Raw genomic sequence first — 22,549 nt, 5'->3', positions numbered from 1 at the left:
GGCATCCACACTGGAGTACACAGACTTGAGTCAAAGTAACCATAACCCAGAGCCCCCTGAGCTCCCCCTCACCCGAAATGTGGCCGCTCTAGCTCTAAGATCGTGGTGTACTGTGGGAAAACTCTACTGCCCACCCTGCACATTACCAGAAAGCAACTCACTTTGCAAAAGGCTTGGCTCTCTCTCCATTGCAATTCAGGAGGCTCTCTGATTGTGTGCTTCCAGATCAGTGATGAGAACGGAATGGATTAACACTGACCTCACCTGCTGCCATTTGCCATGAGGGGAGTGCGACAGCTTCTGTTTTTAATAGAGTGGATTACAGATTGTTGGGATAGAGAGGACTGTCCCATGGAACTGAGGGATACTTCCGGCTGACTCTCAGGACCTGAGTCAAGCAGGGCTGCAGCTACACTGCAAAGCAACTGGGCTCCGACCCTGGGTCCTGGCTTGACTCAAGCTCGGACCCTCCAGCCCCACAGAGTCCTGGGAACCTGCTCTGGGTTAATGCAATTACAGTATACATGCAAGACTGGGTTAGCCTTGAGCCCAGGCTCAAGCATGGGCTTACACTGCAGTGTAGATATACCCTGAGAGTCAATTTCCCACCTCTCAGCCTCCTCAAAATTCTGAAATGCCCCTAAACTGTGATTGGCCGATGGGTTGTAGCACTTTATATGCCCCTCAGTGCACACAAAAGTGTAAGTACAGGTCTGTTGCATCTTACGCGCATTTAACATGCGCGATTTCAGCTTTACGCGGTCGGCAAAAACAAAAACAAAAAAAAGAGAAAAGTAACAATTTTAATACTGTACCTGTAGTGCGGGCGATTCCGCCCGCCATTAGACGCAATGTAATTTTGACTATATGCGATTTTCGCTTTATGCGCTGACTGCAGAACATAATCCCAGCATAAGATGAGACAGACCTGTAGACCACCAAGAACATATGGGAGGTGGGTAGTCAAATCTACACCCACTCACAGTCCCTTGCGTGAGTTGGGGACGTAGTAGCCTGTATAGCCTGCTTCCTCCACAGCATGCAGAAAGCAACAGTACAGTGCACAAGGCAATTATCTTACACTTCCTCAACTATTGTGTGACGGTGCCCAAATGAACACTGTGGAAATAGTTCAACAGAAAGACCACTATTATACCAATTATATAAATAAAAATTGGTTAGGTTGGATTATAGTCTACACTTATATACTGCACAGTTATGTGATGTTGGAACAAATGAGTTTTTTTCTTTTAATTTAAATTTATTCAGAAAAGCTTGGATAGTGTTAACTGGAACAAGACGGGATAATTTCTATGAAAGAATGGAATGAGTAAAGTTAGGAATAATTTATTCTCTAGAAGTTGATTTCTAGAAATCCGATGATCCAACATTTGCTTCCAATTTTGCTGAAACATCAGAAATCACACCTAATATGGGCCACTTTCATTATGACATTGCCATTTAGACCCATCCTTTAAAAATGTTCTCTTGTTATACTGAATTTGTATCAACAGAGCTCCATGATAAAATCTGAATATGTTCCACCATTGCTATGGTAGAAACTGTGGGACAAGTTAGATAGGCGAAATAAATTCATGGAGGATAGGTCCATCAATGACTATTAGCCGAAATGGTCAGGGATGCAAACCTATGCTCTGGGTGTCCCTAAGCCGCTGACTGCCAGATTCTGGAAATGGATGACAGGGTAATGGATCACTTGATGATTGCCCAGTTCTGTTCATTCCCTTCGAAGCATCTGGCATTAGACACTGTCAAAAGACAGGATACTGGGCTAGATGGACCTTTGGTCTGACCCAATATGGGCATTCATATGACCAGTATATAACTACTATCATTTTAAGCTGTATGCTTCAAAATGTTGCATAAATGTGTATTCACATCAACTGCAGTCTGTAAATGGATCACCTATCTTTTCAGTGCCAGACTCTTGCATTGACTACATGCTCAAGAATGCTCTCACACAGTGGGCAGCTGGAGCCATACCTACACTAACTCTTCCACTGGTAGCACTGAACTGGTGGCATCAACACTGAGAAATCTGGGTGGGGGGTGTGTGTGGAATCTGATAGTAGACCCAACCTTAGATTAAGATCTTTTACTGCAGCGATAAGAAAATCAAGCGCACGTAGGCCTTTGTTCCCTACAAATTCCTTATGTATTTCTACTACAAAATGAAAAGAAAACCCTGACTAAGCAGCAGTAAAACTAATATGGCACAAACAGAAGTGATAACTATCTTGTCAAATTCCAGATATGTAGCTGTTTCTGATACAGAGATAAAGGATTATTGTATAAAACTGTTCTGGTGCAATAAAACTTTTTTTTTTTTAATCAAATGCTATGAAAAGCAAAACACCAGTAAATCTGGCATGACTTTTTAATACAGCTTGTTCTCAAGAAAAGACTTGAATAAAATTGTATTATATTATAAAAAATCCTTTCAAAAACAGAAGGAAAAGAATAGAAGAAATCTTTTCATAATTAGGCATTCTTATACAAAAATACCTCTGCAAAGATAACTTCTGACTCACCACACCATACCAATAACAAAAGGCTAAATTACTAAGTGGTGAATCTTTAAGAACTAATCAACGCCTTTCACATAAGCTATACGGACAATTAAATAGCTTGATTTATTCAATTCCAACCAGAAAGGCAGCAAAAAAAGCTACTGTAAGGTAATTTATCTGGGGGAAAACAGAACAACAAGGCCATTAGGTAAAGAAAATCAGTTTCTGAATCACTGTCTTGAAATCTGATCGAATGAGAGGAGGGAAATGAGAAATATGGGTGACCTTGGTGGGGAAAAAACCCAAACAACTGAGGCCAACCTGTATGTTTTCTTTTAATAAAATGGTTACTGGACGTTTTTGATCTAAATATCCAATCATCTCAATATATTTAGTAAGATATAGCTCTCATTAAAGATTTCGGACACTGAAAGGTCAACACTAGAGCTGGATGGAAAATTCCATTTGTTTTCAAAATGTGCAGATTCATCAAAATCAGAAAGTTTCAGAGACAGTTTGATTTCAACAAAGTTCCAACAGAACCCTGACAATTTATTTGATTAGTGTGTATTGGGTGCTGACCTTTTGTATAAGGAACTTCTATCAGAAATCATGATATTTTATTACATAGATTCAATTCAAAATGTAAGGTATCCATTTTATTAAAAAAAACATACGAGTTGGTCATCAGTCATTCTCTCTTTCACTTTATCTGATCCTTAATAATCAATTTACCTTCAAACTGGAGAACCTGCTGACAGTTCTAATGGCTAATCTGTGATGGGAGATGTTGAGTAGGTAATCTGAATTATTGTTATTTTAATTATGTGGTTTGGGTCTTCCTAGGCATCTTGCTCCCCCCACTTCCTTTTCCAGGATATCAGGATTTCAGCTACAATCATGAAGAGTAATAATTTGTACACATCATGCATTTTTGCACCTATTTTAGTTGTCACATGTAAAGATTACATCACTGCTTTATTTCCCTTTGAGAGGAATTGACAAATGAGAACATAAAATTTACACTGAACATTCTAAGAAAAAATTTAAATGATCTGAGTATAGTTATTGGTACATAAATGTCTGGGAAAGTATGGCAATGTTTCCATCGCTTGTCCCATTCCGTACATACAAAATAATCCTCTTTCTGCAAGTGCTTTACATTCTCTAAATTGACTCAGGAGCAGTACAAAATGAGAGAAAAGTATCTAAACTGTTTCTAGCCTTCTGATTTAGGCCATATCTACACATGCAGTGCAGCTGTACTAATACAGCTGGGCCGCTGCAGTGCATCTGGCAAAGAAATTCTATGCCGACAGGAGGGAGCAAGTGGCATAAGCTGTGTGACTAGCACTTATGTTGGTGTAATTTATGTCGCTCGGGGGTGGAATATTCATACCCCTGAGCAACATAAGTTTTGCTAACATATGCAGTAGTGTAGACATAGCTGATTTTAAAAGAATCTGGCTAATGACTGTGGTGGTGTTTCTTACACACAACTCCAAAGCTTACACAAGGACCACACTTTCGATCTTCTGGGTCATATTTAGCACAAAAACATGACATGGAAAATTATACCCTTTCCCCCCCATTCTTTTTATTTAGACCATTACATGTAAAATTCATCAAGAAAATGTTTTGATGCCACTTTAAGCAGCAGCTTAATTCATTTTACATCCTTTTCCCCTTCACGCAAAATACAGGCACCTTTAGAGCAGTATTTTCCCTTTCATTTCAGCAAGGTTGGTTTCCCACTATTACTTTTTTCAGGGAACCATTTTTAGATATAAATTCTTTCGATTAAATGGGAAAGCATACTTTAAATGAGGGGGAAAAAATGTAGGGATAAGCACAAGGCAAAAAAACCTAAACTCAACAAAAAAATATGAACAAAGAGGTAGTGAAGGAAGCAAAAAGAAGCAGACATTTTTCACTGGCTCCTTACTCATCCAAAACAAGAAAGCAATGAAAGAAAAGTGTAATCAGATTAAAATGGAAAAGAGGAAAAGAATGTTCTGTGAGGAGGTTTCACAGAAGCAGCAGCCCTACGCCATATTATATATCATCATCATCATCCCATGAAGCATTTTACTTCAATATCTCAAACAGTGTCAGTGGATTAATTTTAAACCTAATTACATCTGTATTTGCTTTGCATTTTAATCTATTCATGATATGGAACCTGGTGGACACAGAAGGTAGAAAAAATAAGCTGGAAACTAGAGATCTTAAGACTACAGTTTAGTATGAGAACATTACGTAAAGTAAGTTAGGCAGTTTCAGTGTAGTACTTTGGAGATGGCACTTCATATTCCACGGTTACCAAAAGTTCCTCTCCCTAGTCAACAAACTAAAAGTACAAACTATTTACAGCAAGCTATCATCTTCACTGGAGTCGCCCTTCTAACTAGACTCATAGAACCATAGGGTTAGAAAGGACCATAAGCAGTGCTTCATTTGTGCCAGGGCTTGCCGGGGCTGAGCCCTGGCACTGCTAGGCTTGGCAGTTCATAGCCCCAGCACCTCTGGGCTTGCTGTGTCAAGCTCCTCCCTCCCATCACTCACTTCCTCCTGTCCCGGGATTCACCTGCTGCCTGCAGAGCCAATACAGAGCCTGCCTGCCCAATCGGGGCAAGGTGGAGCTAGGATGACCAGATGAGAGGAAGAAAATATCAGGACACTGGGGGGGGGGGGGGGGGGCGGCGCGGGAAGGTCCACTGGCGGAGCAAAAAAAAGAAAAAGGCAAAAAAAAAAAAGGCGGAGCAAAAATAAATAAATAAAAAATTTGGGACAACCAAAGATCGATCAGGACACAGGACAAACACCTAAATATCGGGATGGTCCCAATTTTATCGGGACGTCTGGTCACCCTAGGTGGAGCAGAGTGAGGGGATGGTCCCTGGAATGAGGGGCTGAGGGAGGGGCAATGGGGGCACAGTGGGATGGGGGTGGGGTTGGTCCCCCAGAGCAAGGGGCCAGGGCATGGACATCAGGGAAGAGGCATGATGGACAAGATTACACACACACACACACACACACACACACACACACACACACACACACACACACACACACACACACACACACACACACACACCCCCCTGCTGGAGAGGCTAGAGCCAGCCAGCAACTTTCCTGCGGGGGGCCAGAGTCTAAGGAAATCCCAACCACATCAAATTGCCAAGATGGTGCCTCCTTCTTGTACAGCAGAACTTTCTTCTTCAATCCAGCCTGTGATAAACCTGGCCAGAGTGGGCTGACAGGGAGAACTGCCTTCCACCCAGAACAGTCACAGATCCTTAATGAGATAGTCAATAAGAGAGGAAAGAGAGAGACACAAGCCTTTCCTTTTGCCTCTGGCTTTTGTTCATCCCACTCTCTCTCAAGCCTAAAGGGGCACCAGCCACTGCAAACACCTCAAAAGGAGAAGAGCTGAGGGGACAATCTTGCCAAGAAAATAAAATACAATCCAGGAACAGGGCTGGGAATTAGACAGACATATTGAGCCAAACTGTTAGTCAGGCCTGGTCTACACTACACAGTTAGGTCAATGTGAGGCAGCTTACATTGACCTAATTATGTCAGTGTACAAACTACAGCCTTGTCCATTGATGTAAGTGCCCTACTACACTGACAAAATAACTCCACCTCCTTGAGAGGCATAGGGCTTATGTCAGTGTCGTTAGGTTGACAGCGTATGTGTAGACTCTGTGCTGCTTACATCGGCTGTTGGCTGTCTAATCAATTTCAGTGCTCCATGATGAAGCCATGAAATCGACAATAAAGCCGCATAGCTAGAGCCCAGCTGCCCTCGGCTGCCTGGCAGGCTGTGCCCATCCGGCTCCCCACTCCTGGCGGGGAGGTGAGAAGCTTGGGGGTGGCTGGGCTCCTGGCGGGGAGCTGCATGGAGCTGAGAGCCCTGGCTCTCAGCCTCCCACATTGCGCCTCTTCAAATCAGTGGAAGTGCTCTGCTGAGGATGCGCACCACCGACGGTAGTAGGGTAGGTGAACCTTAGGTCAACCCAAGTCTGTAGTGTAGATGAGCCCTCAGAAATTTGAAATGGCATTTCGAGTTTTCCCCAGAAAAGCTCTGCAGCAGAGGGATCTGACTGACCGCCAGATGCTGTAGAGGCAAAAAATTGGGAACTTCAGAGGAGAGAGCATTCCTCTCCTTCCTGTGACTGACAGGTCTGGTTCTGTCTAAAGCTGCAAGCAGGCTGGCGTACCCATTATAATGGAACCGTGAATCTTGGCACAATGAAGAAAGTATAAAAATCAAAATCTGAGTATGATTATTTTAAGTCCTCGGTTTGTTAGTGAGGGCCATGTGATCTCCCTGGATCTCTGTGGCATTATTTAGTTGAAGCTTTGGAGTGGTTAAACTAAGACGAGAATAAGGATATTGGCAAGCCTGTCTGTACTTTGTTACTAATTTATAAAACTTCACTGGTTAGAATGGAAAGAGCAATGTTTATGCTCCACAAATTTCATCTTCCGAGCTGGTATAAATCCATCAACTGAGCTATCTGGAAACAACTTCTGGATTGAAACCGCCATATTAACAGAATCCAAAAGCAAAGCAAAAGAACATGCTAATAGAGAGGTCAGGGACCTTAAATATCAAAGCAGCATTACAGTTTTGAAAGCTATGCTTCTTGTAGAAAGCCACAGTTCCTGCCATGGGGAAAAAAAAGCAGAGGAATAGCAGATGCTTTGTAAAAATAACTGGTATGGTTTAGATTTGCAAGTGAAGTAGAAGCCAAACACAATTTGAAATCCTATGCATAACATTTTGTCAGGGATTGTGCAATCTCTGCTTTTTTCCCATCTTATGTAAGATGGGAAACTAATACTATTTACAGCATCCAATCAATTGTTGCTTTAAACTTTAAGGAAATTTTAAAAAGCCAGTCTCCACTGTAGACAAACTTATCCTTGTTTCCTCGTTTTCAGAAACACCTCTATGTCCCTCACTAAAGATGGCAATTTACAAAGCACAAGTCAAATATTTTTATTACAACTACTGAGATATCATCTAAATGCGTGTCTTACCTAAACCAACAATACTTTATTGTAGCAAAGAGGGACTTCTGCTAGAGTTAAGGTTAAGACCAGCTTTCTCTTTAAAGTTCAACTGTTTTAAGTGCACTAAAATCTATTTCAAAACAATCCATGTAACCAAAATTTATGTGCCTCGAGGCTCCAGATAGGGTCAGTGATCCAAATTTGGGGTCACTTAACCAAGGGAGTTCCCAAGACAGAACTGCTAGATAAAAAAACAACTTTTTCTAACGTTGTCACATTCTGATAACTTTTTTGCATACAGACGGAGCTCAACCAGGATTCAGATCATCGTATCAAGGTCATGATTAAGGGTTACCTCAACAAACTGCATAGCACCTACCAGCCCTTTGCGGAAAATCAAATTAAAACATTTTTTTAAGAGTTTGCTTCTCTAGTTAGGTGCGTACCAAGCGATTATAGGCTCACACACCTAATGGATTACATTGCATACACACAGAGAGAAAACGAACTATCTGGAAAGCTACCTCTACATCAGAGGACCCGTGTGGCTCGACAGGTGAGGTACGGTCACTGAATCCAAGCACCATCCAGGCACTAAGTCACAATCCAACGCAGGGTGGAAATCTGAATTTAAAATGGGAAAAAAAGAGGAATCTTGCTCCAGCCTGACACTGATGGGTGGGTTTTTTGGGGGGGGAGGATATAATCAAATTATTTTTGTAAGACAAATTTAAATCATGTAAATGCTTGTTGACAGGGAAAGTGATACGTGGAGAGAGACTGGAAAGGAGGTATGGGGGTGCGTAGCAGGGGAACTAGAGGAAGATAAGGGCAGGGCAGCTTGTCAGCAGTCTCCTGTACTGCATGTGTATGCCAGCATCTGGGGACCCCGTCCCTTTAGGGAGCTCTGAGACCTTCTTCCTGCCCTCCCATGTGAGCTGGGATCTGGGGGTCCTTGCCCCCAATTGGTTTCTGAGTCCTTTTTCCTGTGTGGGTGCCAGGATCTGGGGTGCCACTGGCCATCTATAGTCTGACCTCCCACATGCCACCTTGTCATGTTAGCTGGATTCGGGGGGCCGGGGGTGTCCCTGCCTTTCTGGGGTGGACAGAGCCCCTCTCCATATACCACTACACGTCTACCCCGATATAACACGAATTCGGATATAAAGCGGTAAAGCAGCACTCCGGGGGGGCAGGGATGCGCACTCCGGTGGATCAAAGCAAATTCGATATAATGCGGTTTCACCTATAACGCAGTAAGAATTTTTGGCTCCCAAGGACAGCGTTATATCGAGGTAGAGTTGTTGGTGTCACTAGGCATCACCCTAGGTAACTCAGGGGGTTGGAAGACCACGAGAGTCGATGAAGCCCCCCCCCGCTCTAGGCCAAAGTGAACCAAAGCCCCTCCATGTTAACCTTTACTAACCTCACAGGCCAGCAGCTGGCAAGCGGTAGTGATAAGAGGAACCTACATGCTTCTAGCTGAAGGACAAGATTACCTGCAGAAAGGAACAGTGCGAACAAGCTACGCAGCCAAGGTCGTTTACTGTAGCTGCAGAGGGAGGAAGGGGGAGGTAAGGGAGGAAGAAAAGAATAAAAAGGGAAAACTGCTTGTCTCAGTGCGCTTGATTTGAGACATGCTGGTCTCCTAGTGCTTATTCAGAGCTCTTGAGTAAACTTTGTCTGCTTCTCCACCCTGGTGTGTTCATTGGCGTGAAGCACACCGGGCAACGAACCCCGCTGTTGCCCCCTTGGGCCCTCTGTGCTGGCAACAGTTTAGGCATCCCTGGGTGGGCTCGAGGCTGAAATTTAGCTTGGCCCGGATCCCTCCTGGCAGCCGACAGATTGCGGCAATGACCGACGCCCAGTGCGCACCGGTGACTTCATCGGGGGCCTTGGCAGAGACGTGGTTTGATCGACCCCGGAGGGCACAACGGTGCAACGTGCTCGGATAGTGGAGAAGCGGTTGTGGGTGACGGTGAGGAACCGGTCCCTTGGATAAGGTAGGAACAGTCCAGTGGTGTGGACTTTTGCCTGTTAGGACCTGGGGATGCCCAGCGTCACCCTAGGCCATGGGGCAGGGACAGAGTACGACAGGCAAGGCACGGTGTACGCCCTTAGAATGCATTCTAGCAAATTGGAAAGTGTTTGACGCAAATCCAATAACTAAAAGTAGATTTAAAAGGTTCTGTACAGTAGACTGGCCTCAATATTAGCTAGAGGACCAGTAAAGGTGGCCACCGGAAGGATCGCTTAATTATAACACGATCCTTCAATTACTCCTGTTTTGTCAGCGAATGGGTAAATGGAACGAACATATGCATGCACAATTGTTTATGGCTTTACGAAATAGAACATATTTTGCAAAAGTGTAATTTGACTCCGACAGGTTCGGTAGTAGCTACTGTTAGTCCCCAGAATCCCCCCACAGCTGTAATGGCAGGTCCGGTGTCCTCTTCGGCTACCACACCCCCACCATATAAAGAAAGGGTGTCTCGGGTTCCAGAAATCGCTCCCTCGGTGGGATTTTATCCGTTGATTACCAAGACAGTGGTGTCCAGACATGGCTCGGATAGGAATCAGGCCACTACTATGCAGGTTTACACCCATGTGCCTTTTAACCCAGTCGACCTAGCAGCCTTTAAGGCACAGGCAGGGGAATTCTCCACGAACCTAAGCAAGTTTATCTCAGTTTTTGAAGGGTGACTGGCCAGCCACAAGCCTGACTGGGATGACTGTAATATCCTCATGAGGACCCTGTTGTCTGAGGTGGAGCGGAATCAGGTTATGCCCAAAGCAAGGGAGGAGGCACAGCGGAGACATGACCTGGATCCAAATCATGTCCCGGTGCCTGCGGACATGGTCCCCCTAGCAGATTCCAGGTGGAACCCTAATGACCCTGCGGGCCAAACCCGTCTCACCTCCTACAAAGAACTGCTTTTTACATGGTCTCCGCCATTCGGCTGTTCGACACAACAATTGGGCCAGGCCGTATGAATTCACCCAGGATGAAGTAACCTTTACCTTACAACCCCCCCCCCCCCCCCCTCCCGAGAATGCCTGGATAATGCTCCTTGCAATTGAGCCCTCAGCCACGCAAGCCCCAGAGTGGAGCCAGTGGGAGAACAAAAGGAGAGTTAAAAAGCAGCTTAGCTGGACAGTGGTGGCCCAGGGATTTAAAAATTCCCCCACCCTTTTTGGCCAGGCCCTGGCCAGAGATTTGGAGGAGTGGGACAATGAGGACAAGGTCCTCCTCCTGCAATATGTAGATGACTTGTTAATTGCCGCTGTGGGTCTAACCCCTTGCCTTAAAGCCACTGTGAGCCTCCTGAACTTTGTTGGACTCCGAGGATATCGAGTAGCACGGAGTAAGGCTCAAATTGCCCTCCCAGAAGTACAATACTTAGGGTTTCACATAAGGCAGGGGGAGTGTCAGCTTTCAAACGAAAGGAAGGATGCTATCTGCCAAGTTCCTATCCTAAGCAATCGTAAACGGCTTAGGGCGTTTCTGGGTATGGCAGGCTTCTGCAGAATATGGATCCCAGAGTTTGGACTGTGGGCTAAACCCTTGTACGAATGCGTTAAGGGAGCGGATCACGATCCCTTTCACTGGTCCTCAGAAGCCGACAAGGCATTTAAGGTTTTAGAAAGGAAAGCTATTGGACACCAGAGGTTGTGCCGAGTGGACTCCTCAAAAGTGGGTGTGCTCATCCTGGTTTGTTGCTCCAAAGCTCTGTATAGAAGTTATTTTACTGGAAGGGTGTATATGGCATACATTGAATGAGACGACTAATGTGTATGTGTTCATTGTTGGGAAAAGGTGTATGAGTGAAGAGTGGAAGTTTCCTTTGTAGGTTAAAAGAAGCCAAGAAGGGAAGAAGAAAAAAGAACAGAACAAGTTAACTGAGGAAAAAAATATAGCTCACAAGCTCAGTCCAAAGATAAGATGCTGGCCCCATCCAAGGACATTGTTCACAGCTAAGACTTGGCTGACAACCAAGAAAAGGAGGGCCTGAATGTGCCCAAGCAACTATGAGATCTGCAAAACACTGCCAGGCATTAATGAAATGTGTTAGGTTTCTTTTCTCACAGATAAAAGAAGACCCCAGCAGCCCTGCCATTCACTGAAACAAGGAGACTGAGTCTACGTAAAGTCCATCAACGAAAGACTGCTTTGGCTCCACACTGGAAAGCCCTTTCCAAGTCCTGTTAACCACCAACACCGCTGTGAAGTGCCAAGGACTGCCTGCCTGGACCCATGCTTCTCACTGTAAAAAGACCCCTCCACCTCGGGAGGACTCTCCGACTGATAAGCCTATTTCTCCTTCTAGCTCTGCTGTGCCTTCTGGACAGCAGGAAAAAGAAAAAAAAAGACAAGGTGAAGTGCTAGTAACCTCTCCCTTGTCCACTGACAGACCTACTGTGACTTTGGATTTTTCTAGAAGAAGCAAAACCACTACAGGGTGATGTGCTAGTAACCTCTCCCCTGTATGATGCTGAACCACACTGTTTCAGAAAAAGAGAAGAAGGAACACTTGCTTCATTGAAACCACAAAGTCCAGAGATTCCTGACTACAAAAGACATTAAGAACTGACCCTGGTGAAGAAACAAAGAATTAAACGCTGGCAGGGAGGCTCTTACCCAGCTTATGAGTAAATATTTTCTAACCTCTGGACTTAGACTCATAGCATCCCAGGTACAGGCTGAATGTCTGCTCTGCCAAAAGAATAACCCTTGACCGGGAGTGTCAGTGCCACCAGCCACTCTGGAACCTACCCCGGGTCCAGGACTGGTTTGGCAAATAGATTTTACTGAGTTCCCCCGGACCCAAGGGTTCAGATACCTCCTCGTCTTGGTGGATCGATTCAGCGGATGGCCCGAAGCCTTCCCATGCCGTAACAACACTGCCAAAACGGTGGCCAGGGCACCAGCCTGGCAAGCAGGTGCTTGGGGCGGCCGCTCCGGAGAGGGGCGGCACGTCCAGGTATTTGGGCGGCAAATCGGCGGACGGTCCCTCACTCCCGCTGGGAGCAAAGGACCTCCCGACGAATTGCCGCCACAGATCGCGATCGCGGCTTTTTTTTGTTTTGTTTTGGCTGCTTGGGGTGGCCAAAACCCTGGAGCCGGCCCTGATGGTGGCCCTCCAGTTTAAGCGACACCTCTCAAAGGTCTGTCAGGAGGCTTCTCTTCGATGGCCTGATGCTTTGCCCCTTGTTTTGCTCCGCGTCCGCGCTCTCCCTAAGGGGAGATTAGGGCTCAGTCCCTTCGAGATTATGTTTGGAAGGGCATGGCCTCTGAACGGAACACACCGGTTCTGGCAGGGGAGTGGGAAATGGGGTATGGTTTCTTATCTCAGTACATGTACTCTCTGTCTGCTGTTCTTTCTTCTCTCCACAGGTACACCAAAGATTCACAGCCTCTTCCGCTGGATGCCCCGATACACTCCTTGCAGCCAGGCGATTCCGTACTCGTTCGGACCTGGAAGGACGAGCCTCTCCAAGAGCGGTTTCCCATACAGCAGCAAAGGTCGAAGGACAGAAGAACTGGATTCATCACTCCCGTCTGAAAGCAGTGCCCCGCTCCTGAACAGTGGACCGTCCAGCCTGCTGAAAAAACTTCCAGTGACGATCTGGGACTTAAACTGTTATTTAAGCGACAATAAGGTTTGCTGGGAATGCCTTGTGCTCCCTTTGGACAGTCGCAGCGCACTCACCACGAGAACTCTGAGCACTGGTTGTGTTTGTTTTCAGGTGGCCAGCCTAACCTATTGGCCTGGTCCCTTTTGTTTCTAATCTGTTTGCTGTTGGTAATTATTCTCTTGTGGGCATTTGGGGAATTGTAATTACAGCATGGGTTCAGGTCCAGGGTCTGCCACCATGCTGCTTTGTGCCATGGAAGCATTCCTCTCGTTAACTCCCGTTTCCCCCCAAGCACATGCAGGATGAGGAGGAATCCCTAACAACTTGGAAACAAACATGCATGAGGCCCTGAAGGTTGCCTTTGCCCGGAAATTCAATCTCTCCAATTGTTGGATATGTTCCCAAATCCCTCACCATTCGGCAGGGCTACCCTGGAGAGCCATTCCCCACAATTGGTCCGACATCTGTCAGCTCTGGCTGGCGTGGAACTCTTCTAAGCTTGGGGACGAAGCGGTAAAAACAAAACTGCACCATAGAGCCCCCTTTAGCCTGCTAGGAAATGACACCTGGAGGCCATTTAGTAATGCTACCACCATTTCCACAAGCAGTTAAATTAGCCTCATCCCCTGTGGGCCTGTTATGTTACCAAGAATCTAAGCAAAACAACACCGGCACCCGTCCCTGGTGGTTTGCTGGCAACAGTACCTGCCAATACTACCTGTCCCCTGATGCTAACACCAGTATGCCCCTGTATAACGCCACAGGTCACTGGGTGGGCAACGTGCCCCAAACCTTTTCACAATACTCGACAAGCCTAAGTAAAAGCGGCAACAATTCCATGTTAGAAAATGGCCGAGAATGTATTATATGTGTGGCCATAGCACCTATAAGACACTGCCCAACCGCTGGTATGGTAGCTGTTACCTAGGGTTTCTGGCCCCTCCTCTGCAAGTTCTCCCTCAGGCCCCCAAATGGCCGTCCCTGATGGCACCGGTCTCTATATGCCACCCCTGAACCTATTAGCGCAGGAGATCGACTTGGTATGATTCTCCTCCCGTCCTATGGTATGGGATGACTGGCCCAGCTCTATAAAAGGCTCTCTCTATTCCTTACCCAGTTTGCCAATGACACCCTGGCCATAGAAAAAGGCATAAGCTCCGAGCTGTACCAGCTTCGATTGCTGGCTCTGCAAAATCACCAGGCCCTGGATTATGTCCTGGCCTCCCAGGGCGGAGCATGTGCCCTTATCAGTAATGAATGCTGCACATACATCCCAAATAACGCAGACGACATTAACAAGCACATCCTGTCCTCTGAACCGGCCTTCAATCAGTGGAAGGCCCAGGAACAGGAACCCACTCTATTTGATGCCTTCTGGAGCTGGCTCCCTAGCCTAAGGGGCTTGGGAGGTGGTCTTGTCCGCCTCCTGCATACTGGTCTCGTACTTTGTTTTCCTCACCCTAGCTCTCTTCTCATGCCTGAAATGTTTAATGGTTAAAGTATGTACCACCTCTAGAAGTCAAGACACCTCCTTTTTCCCTTTAATCAATGATCTTAAGACCATGGCCTTGAATCACATTTTGTCCTCAAATTATGAGAAAACTCAAGCCGGTGCTTTTGGCGTGTTCTCAAAGGAGGGAGTTGTTGGTGTCACTAAGCATCACCCTAGGTAACTTGGGGGGTTGGAAGACCACGAGAGTCGATGAAGCCCCCCCGCTCTAGGCCAAAGTGAACCAAAGCCCCTCCATGTTAACCTTTACTAACCTCACAAGCCAGCAGCTGGCAAGCAGTAGTGATAAGAGGAACCTACATGCTTCTAGCTGAAGGACAAGATTACATACAGAAAGGAACAGTGCGAACAAGCTACGCAGCCAAGATCGTTTAGTGTAGCTGCAGAGAGAGGAAGGGGGGGGGGGAGGAAGGGGAGGAAGAAAAGAATAAAAAGGGGAAACTGCTTGTCTCAGTGCGCTTGATTTGAGACATGCTGGTCTCCTAGTGCTTATTCAGAGCTCTTGAATAAACTTTGTCTGCTTCTCCACCCTGGTGTGTTCATTGGCGCGAAGCACACCAGGCAACGAACCCCGCTGTTGCCCCTCGGGCCCTCTGTGCTGGGCAACAGAGTTGTATATGAACTGGGATGTGGAGTGCCTTGTCTTCTCAAGGTCTGAGCCCAACTCCCCTACCTCACCCTCCCTCCCATGTGAGCCAGAATCCTCTGGGTAGGGAACTTCAAACTGGCATGCTAAGAGCATGCACCAACAACAGACTGCTGAGGCTGAGAACAGGTATGCTTGACACATAGCCAAGGGAGGTAGTGTTGGCTCATATATCAAAAAATGTATGCACTTTGACTGCGGCTGAGATGGAAATAGGAGACAGACTTGTTGAAAGTCTATGGGTAAGGATAAAAAGGGGGGTTAAAAAAAAAAAACAAGGGTGATGACATGGTAGGGGTCTACTACAAACCACCTAACCAGAAAGAGGAGGAGGCTCTTTATAAACAGCTAACAAAAATCATCCAAAGCACAGGACTTGGTGGTGATGGGGGACTTCAACTACCCCGATATCTGTTGGGAAAACAACACAGCAGGGCACAGATTATCCAACAAGTTTTTTGGAATGTATTAGAGACCATTTTTTATTTCAGAAGGTTGGAGAAAACTTCTAGGGGAGAGGTGGTTCTAGATTTGATTTTGATAAACAGGAAGGAACTGGTTTAGAATTTGAAGGCAGCTTGGGTGAAAGTGATCATGAAATGACAGAGTTCATGATTCTAAGAAATGGTAGAAGGGAAGACAGCACCAAAAAAAATGGATTTGAAGAAAGCAGACTTCAGCAAACTCAGAGTTGGTACCTTGAGAAGCAAATCTAAGGGGAAAACAGTTAAAGATAGTTGGCAGTTTTTCAAAGAGACATTATCAAGGACACAAAAGCAAACTATCCCACTGCGTAGGGAAGATAGGGAGTATGGCAAGAGACCATCCTGGTTTAACCAGGAGATCTTCAATGATCTGAAATTCAAAAAAGAATACTACAAAAAGTGGAAACTAGGTCAAATTACAAAGGATGAATACACAACAACACAAGTATGTAGGGATAAAATCAGAAAGGCCAAGGCACAAAACAAGATTAAACTAGCTAGAGACATAAAAGGTAACAAGAAAAACATCTACAAATACATTCGATTCAAGAGGAAAGCCCAGGACAGGGTAGGCCCGTTACTCTACGAGGAGGGAAAAACAACAACAGAAAATGTGGAAACGGCAGGAATGCTAAATGACTTTGGGTACGTCTACACTTACCGGAGGGTCCGGCGGCAGGCAATCGATGTTCTGGGATTGATTTATTGCGTCTGGTTAAGACGTGATAAATCAATCCCGGATCGATCCCGGAAGTGCTCACCGTCAATGCCGGTACTCCAACTCGGCGAGAGAGTACACGGCATCGACGGGGGAGCCTCCCTGCCGCGTCTGGACCCACGGTAAGTTCGGACTAAGGTACTTCGAATTCAGCTACGTTATTAACGTAGCTGAATTTGCATACCTTAGTCTGAAGTGGGGACTTAGTGGGGACCAGGCCTTTGTTTCAGTTCTCCCAAAAAAGTTAGTAGCAATTGTACAAATACTTTAGTGAATGCCAGTGAAAATGCGTTAGGATCAGAGGCTAAAATAGGGAAAGAACAAGTTAAAAATCACTTAGACAAGTTAGATGTTTTCAAGTCACCAGGGCCTGATGCAATACATCCTAGAATACTCAAGGAGCTGACTGAGGAGATATCTGAGCCATTAGTGATTATCTTCGAAAAATCATGGAAGACAGGCGAGATTCCAGAGGACTGGGAAAGGGCAAATATAGTGCCAATCTATAAAAAGGGGAATAAGGACAACATGGGGAATTACCTTTGACAGGGTAATAAGCTGTGGATAAGGGGAAGTGGTAGATGTGATATACCTTGACTTTACTAAGGCTTTTGATACTGTCTCGCATGACCTTCTCATAAACAAACTAGGGAAATACAACCTAGATGGAGCTACTATAAGGTGGATGCATAACTCGTTGGAAAACCATTCTCAGAGAGTAGTTATCAGTGGTTCACAGAGAAACTTGAAAACAGGTGCTGTTTTCATCGCTCTAACAGCAGCATATGATACGATATGGCACGCTGGCCTGCTCGTGAAGGTACCTTGGGTCACAGCTGTCGTTAACTGTTCCTCTGTGATAAGCAGTTCAGAGTCCATATGGGGAAGAAGACAAGTGCTTGAAGAGAACAGAGCAATGGGTTACTCCAAGGCTCTGTGCTTTTTCCAACCCTGTTCAATCTTTAGATCAATGACCTGCCAACAAGTCAGGAGTCACGAAAGTTCTTTTACGCAGATGACATCTGTTGCGGTACCCAGGCCCAGATGTTTCACGAGCTTGATGCCATCTTAAACTGGGACATAGTAAAGTTAGCTGACTACTGTAAGACTTGGTGCCTCCAGACAAGCATCATGAAAACACACTCCAGTTTGTTCCATTTTCATCACACCAGCGCAAACCCAGAACTGAATGTTTATCTGAATGGTCAGGAGGTGAAGCATGAAGTAAAATCGGTCAATCTAGGTGTGACCTTAGACCACACACTGAGTTACCATGCCCACCTGAAGAAGACAGCAGCTAAAGTTAAGACGCATAACAATCTTTAGCAAACTGGCAGGTTTGTTATGGGGTGCCCGTGCTCCAACTCTGCAGACGTCAGCTCTTGCCACCTCGTATTCGGTGGCGGAGTACTGTGCATCAGTATGGAGTGGATTGTCACACACCAAACTGGTGGATACGCAGTTACATGGCGGCCATTCACATCATCTCCAGCACCCTGCATTCGCCTCCACTTCCAGGGCTTCCAGTTTTGAGCAGTATTGCTCCTCCTTATATCAGATGAGAGGTTGCCACTAGCAAGCTACTGGAGAAAGTACGTGCCAAGCCAAGCCTGCCACTGCACAATAACCTTTTTAAATACTTTAAATAGATAATACTTAGTCCTGTCATGAGTGAAGGGGCCTGGACTAGATGACATCTCCCTTCCAGTCCTGTCAGGGATGGGCTAGATCAGAGGTTCTCAACCTTTTTCTTTCTGATGTAGTCCCAGGACTCTCCCCAACATGCTATAAAACTCGAAAGCCCACCTGTGCCACAAATGTTTTTCTGCATATCAAGTAGATTAAAAGTCAGGGCTGACATTAGGGGGTAGCAAGCAGGGCAATTGCCCAGAGCCACATGCCACAGTGAGCCCCTCAAAGTTAAGTTGCTCGGGATTTGGCTTCAGCCGCAGGCGGTGGAGCTCGGGCTTCAGCTTTCTGCCCTGAGCCCCAGTGAGTCTAACGCCGGCCCTGCTCTCTGGTTTATTTTGGCAGACCCCCCCTGAAACCGCAAACCCTTGGTTGAAATGGGCAGTAGGTATTAAATGGGAGAGATTGAAGAATGTGAGGGGTAGCAGAGCAAGTTGGAGTTCTAGGGGTGGCAGGGACCTGCGAACCCTACCCCTCTGCAAGGGACTGAGCCACTCTCCCTGCCCCCCTGTGTGAGCTAGGGAAGTGGGGAGTCAGAGACTGAAGGTAATGCAAATTTAAACATCTAAAATCCAGAAAAATAAATAGTTAAGATACATATCACCCCTGTGCAAGGTGGAGGGGCTGGCCAGAGTGTATGCAGGAGGGACCGCGTATAAGGGAGAGACAGATGACTGCATGGACTTGCAGCATAGCTGGGTAAGCCTGTCTGAAACAAGCCCAGGAGTCACAGGTGGGCGTGGGTAGTGGGAGTGAGAGCCCAGCTCAAGGTAAATAACCAAGGAAATGAGTACACGGTAGCAGAGGATCTGAGACAGCAGGGAGCAACTTCTTATACGTTAACAGCTTCTAGATGCCAACTAATAGCTTAATGGAATGGAAATGGGAAGGAGGGGGCTGGAAATGTTGGCGGGGGAGCTACAGGTTACAAGGAATTGTGCGGCAGGAAGTGGAGAAGCCTGACACAGTAACCTTAAGCGTGTGAGAAAATGTAAGCGCCATGTGATGAAACTGTCAAGGTTTTGGGGGACACACCATGGATGAAACTTCTCTCGTCAGTCCTATTAGCAACTACACATTGCAAACATTTCAAGGCATGACCATTATCCCCATTCCACTATAACAAAACATACAGGAGGGGGAAGAAGCTCTTAGGAACCACATGACAACTGTGTGAACTATTGGAAAGATCACTGGACTGACACTATTTCTAGCTCTGCCACTGGCCTGATGGGTGACCTTGGTCAAGTCACTTCACCTCTGCGTACCTCATTTTTCCATCTGTAAAATGGGAATAATGACAAAGTTTGTTGAGATCTACTGATGAAAAGTGCTGTATAAAAGTTGTGTCTTTTTGTTATTACCAAGCCACATTATTAACTCCAAAGCTACCTGAGAACTATAACTGTCTAAATGATCACTAACTCCTACAACACATTTCTTCCTGTTAAACACCCTCACACACCTCTAGGAAACTTCCTGACAAAAACCATTCATTAATGCAGAATTAAGGTTATCCAGAGATATCTCGGGCCCTTCCAGAACGTCATGTTCAGCAAAACTCAAACGTCTAAAAACCAGGAAAGATCAGGTACACATCAATTCAATATGTTGGAAATTGAGAGGCCCCTTATAGTCATTCCTCTCACTGATCAAAGCACAAGTCCCTACAGACAAGGCCATGACCATTCCTTTCATCAGCTAGTAGCTACTTGCTCAGTCTCAACTTCTTTGCAAAGAGACTAAAGCTATATATCTTCTCAACAGCCCTATACTGAAGAAGACAAAACAGTCTTATCACATCTGTAAAATGGGGATAATGATGTTAAACTTTGAGACCTACTGATGTAAGGTGCTATATAAAAGCTAGGTATTTTTGATAATTACCTAGCAACAGTAGCGTTATCAATTGCAAACCTCTGTGAAAACTACAACTGCCTACATAATAATAATAATATGGAGATATCCTATCTCCTAGAACTGGAAGGGACCCTGAAAGGCCATTGAGTCCAGCCCCCTGCCTTCACTAGCAGGACCAAGTACTGATTTTTGCCCCAGATCCCTAAGTGGCCCCCTCAAGGATTGAACTCACAACCCTGGGTTTAGCAAGCCAATGTGCAAACCACTGAGCTATCCCCACCCTCCGAGGTTACATAACCGTTAACCTCTACCAATAAACATTTCTTTTTCTGTTTAAAAAGAAAAAAATAGGAAGTGTCATGGCAAAAATCTTTGTTAACACACAGTTAACATTGCCTGTTGATAGCTCGTGCCTTTTCAGAACACGCGGTTCAGCAAAACCCAAACTTCTCCAAACCAGGAAATACTAAGTTACTGTAAACATCCACCCAACCTTAACTGTGCCATTTTTGAGTGACACCTCAAGCACCCATACCACACACACTCGCATTCTGTCTTTTCACCATAATAGACAGGTGTTACCTGCACTTACCCGATGCTCAAACACTGAGCCTACTCCCCCAACATACCACATTTGTACAATACACCTCTACCCCGATATAACGCTGTACTCGGGAGCCAAAAAATCTTATCGCGTTATAGGTGAAACCGCGTTATATCGAACTTGCTTTGATCTACCGGAGGGCGCAGCCCTGCCCTACCCCCGAGCACTGCTTTACCGCGTTATATCCGAATTCGTGTTATATCGGGTAGAGGTGTATAATATAAAATACTGCACTGAAATGATGCAGACTGGAACCTCAAGGTAAACATGCACCTCTTTCCTTTGAAAACTACACACATGGGGGGACACAGATGCAGATATTCTCCCATCACAATCATATCTGTAATGCTCCTAAACCTAATCCCCAGATCTCCTCCCATCACAATCACAATTCTTCCAATCAGTTCCAGTTTATTGCTCCACCAGTAAATACAGTACACCTAACACAATGAATGCAGCTAGAGTGCATGCAGATAATTCCCAGTGGCTTAGGGTGACCAGATGTCCTGATTTTATAGGGACTATCCCAATATTCAGGGCTGTGTCTTATATAGGCACCTATTATCCCCCCATCCCCATCCTGATTTTTCATACTTGCTATCTGGTCACCCTACAATGGCTACTGCAAGTTCCATGCAGTCAGAGTTAAGGACATGTGGGCTTTTACCTTAATTCCTTATTTCCTGGTTTGCAGAAGTTTGAGTTTTGCTGAACTTGACATTCTGGAAGGACAAGAGCTATCACTAGGTAACCTTAGTCTGCATTAAAGAAGATTTTTTCCATTTAATAACATTCTAAAAGGTACTTCGTCACATTTCAATTTCCACTTAAAGCAATGGAGTAAAACAGTGGATTCAAAATTATTTCACATCATTTTTTCTCCCCCAACACACAACTTCTAACAAATAATAATTAAATCTTGCTTTATTTTAACACTATTTTCTGAAATAGTACATGTTCTGAAATTTTTTTCCTTTCTAAGCACTTGATCCAACTTCCATTAAAAGACAGAAAATGGAAAAATTCCAATTGATTTCAACATAAAATGGATTAGGCCTAAGTTCCCCATAAGCTGCACAGCGGTGTAGCCGCGCAAAAGCCTATTTAGTGCTGCCTAGGCACTTCGGGAACCTGCCCGGGGACCTGCCGCAACCGGCCTTCCCCCAGCTCCCACCTAGCCCAGCCCCCAACCTGCCGCGGTAGGGGCACCCCTCCCCTGGCCCCAACTCACTCTGCGGCTCAGACCCAGCCGCGGCCATATTGGGCCCAAGCGCAGCCAAGGCGGCATGGACCCAGCCACAGCCGGATCAAGCCCCGGCGCAGCCCTGGGCATGACCGGGGTGGTGGGACCCAGGCCTGACCCTGGCACAGCGGGCGCGACGTGGCCTGACCCCAGAGCAGCCCAGACCCAGCTGCAGCCAGGGCAGCATGGAGCAGCCCAGAACCAGGCGTGGCCTGGGCAGCCCCCAGAGCCCAGACCTGCTGGAGCCAGGGGAGGGGTGGCTATCCTGCAGCCCCAGCCCCAGCGCTCCTGCAGAGGGGACAGGCGCCTCTCCCTCCCAGCCCAGGTGCTGCTGCGAGGAGAGAGCACTGGGGAAGAGTCCTCTTTCCCTGCCGTATCCCCAGAGCACCCTCCTGCACCCCAAAGCCCTCATCCCCAGCTGGAGCCCTCACCCACTGCACCCAACCCTCTGCTCCAGCCCTGAGCTCCCTCCCACAAGAATTCCTCGGCCCCATCCCCACCACATTAATTTTGTTATGTGTACCAATATGAAGGATATGTGTCACACATCACCTCCATATTGGTGCACATAACAAAATTCATTCCGCATATGGGTGGG

At 46.1% G+C, this 22,549-nt stretch overlaps 1 protein-coding gene across 20 annotated transcripts in view; it reads right to left on the bottom strand.

The window, feature by feature from the left end:
• Positions 1-22,549, bottom strand: part of CASK (calcium/calmodulin dependent serine protein kinase) — a 412,098-nt gene that overhangs the window by 259,296 nt on the left and 130,253 nt on the right. The window contains exon 2 of one of the 20 annotated variants that reach the window (XM_065578689.1): positions 8,081-8,180. The exons of the other annotated variants lie outside the window; for them this stretch is intronic. The gene's annotated coding sequence lies outside the window, so the exon portion shown is untranslated. The remainder of the gene's footprint in view (positions 1-8,080; positions 8,181-22,549) is intronic. 20 annotated transcript variants of the gene reach the window in all.

Source organism: Chrysemys picta, chromosome 1, assembly GCF_011386835.1.
Source record: "Chrysemys picta bellii isolate R12L10 chromosome 1, ASM1138683v2, whole genome shotgun sequence".
Lineage (NCBI taxonomy): Eukaryota > Metazoa > Chordata > Testudines > Emydidae > Chrysemys > Chrysemys picta.
Note: the sequence above shows the minus strand (reverse complement) of the source record. Positions and strands in the feature narration are given on the sequence as shown.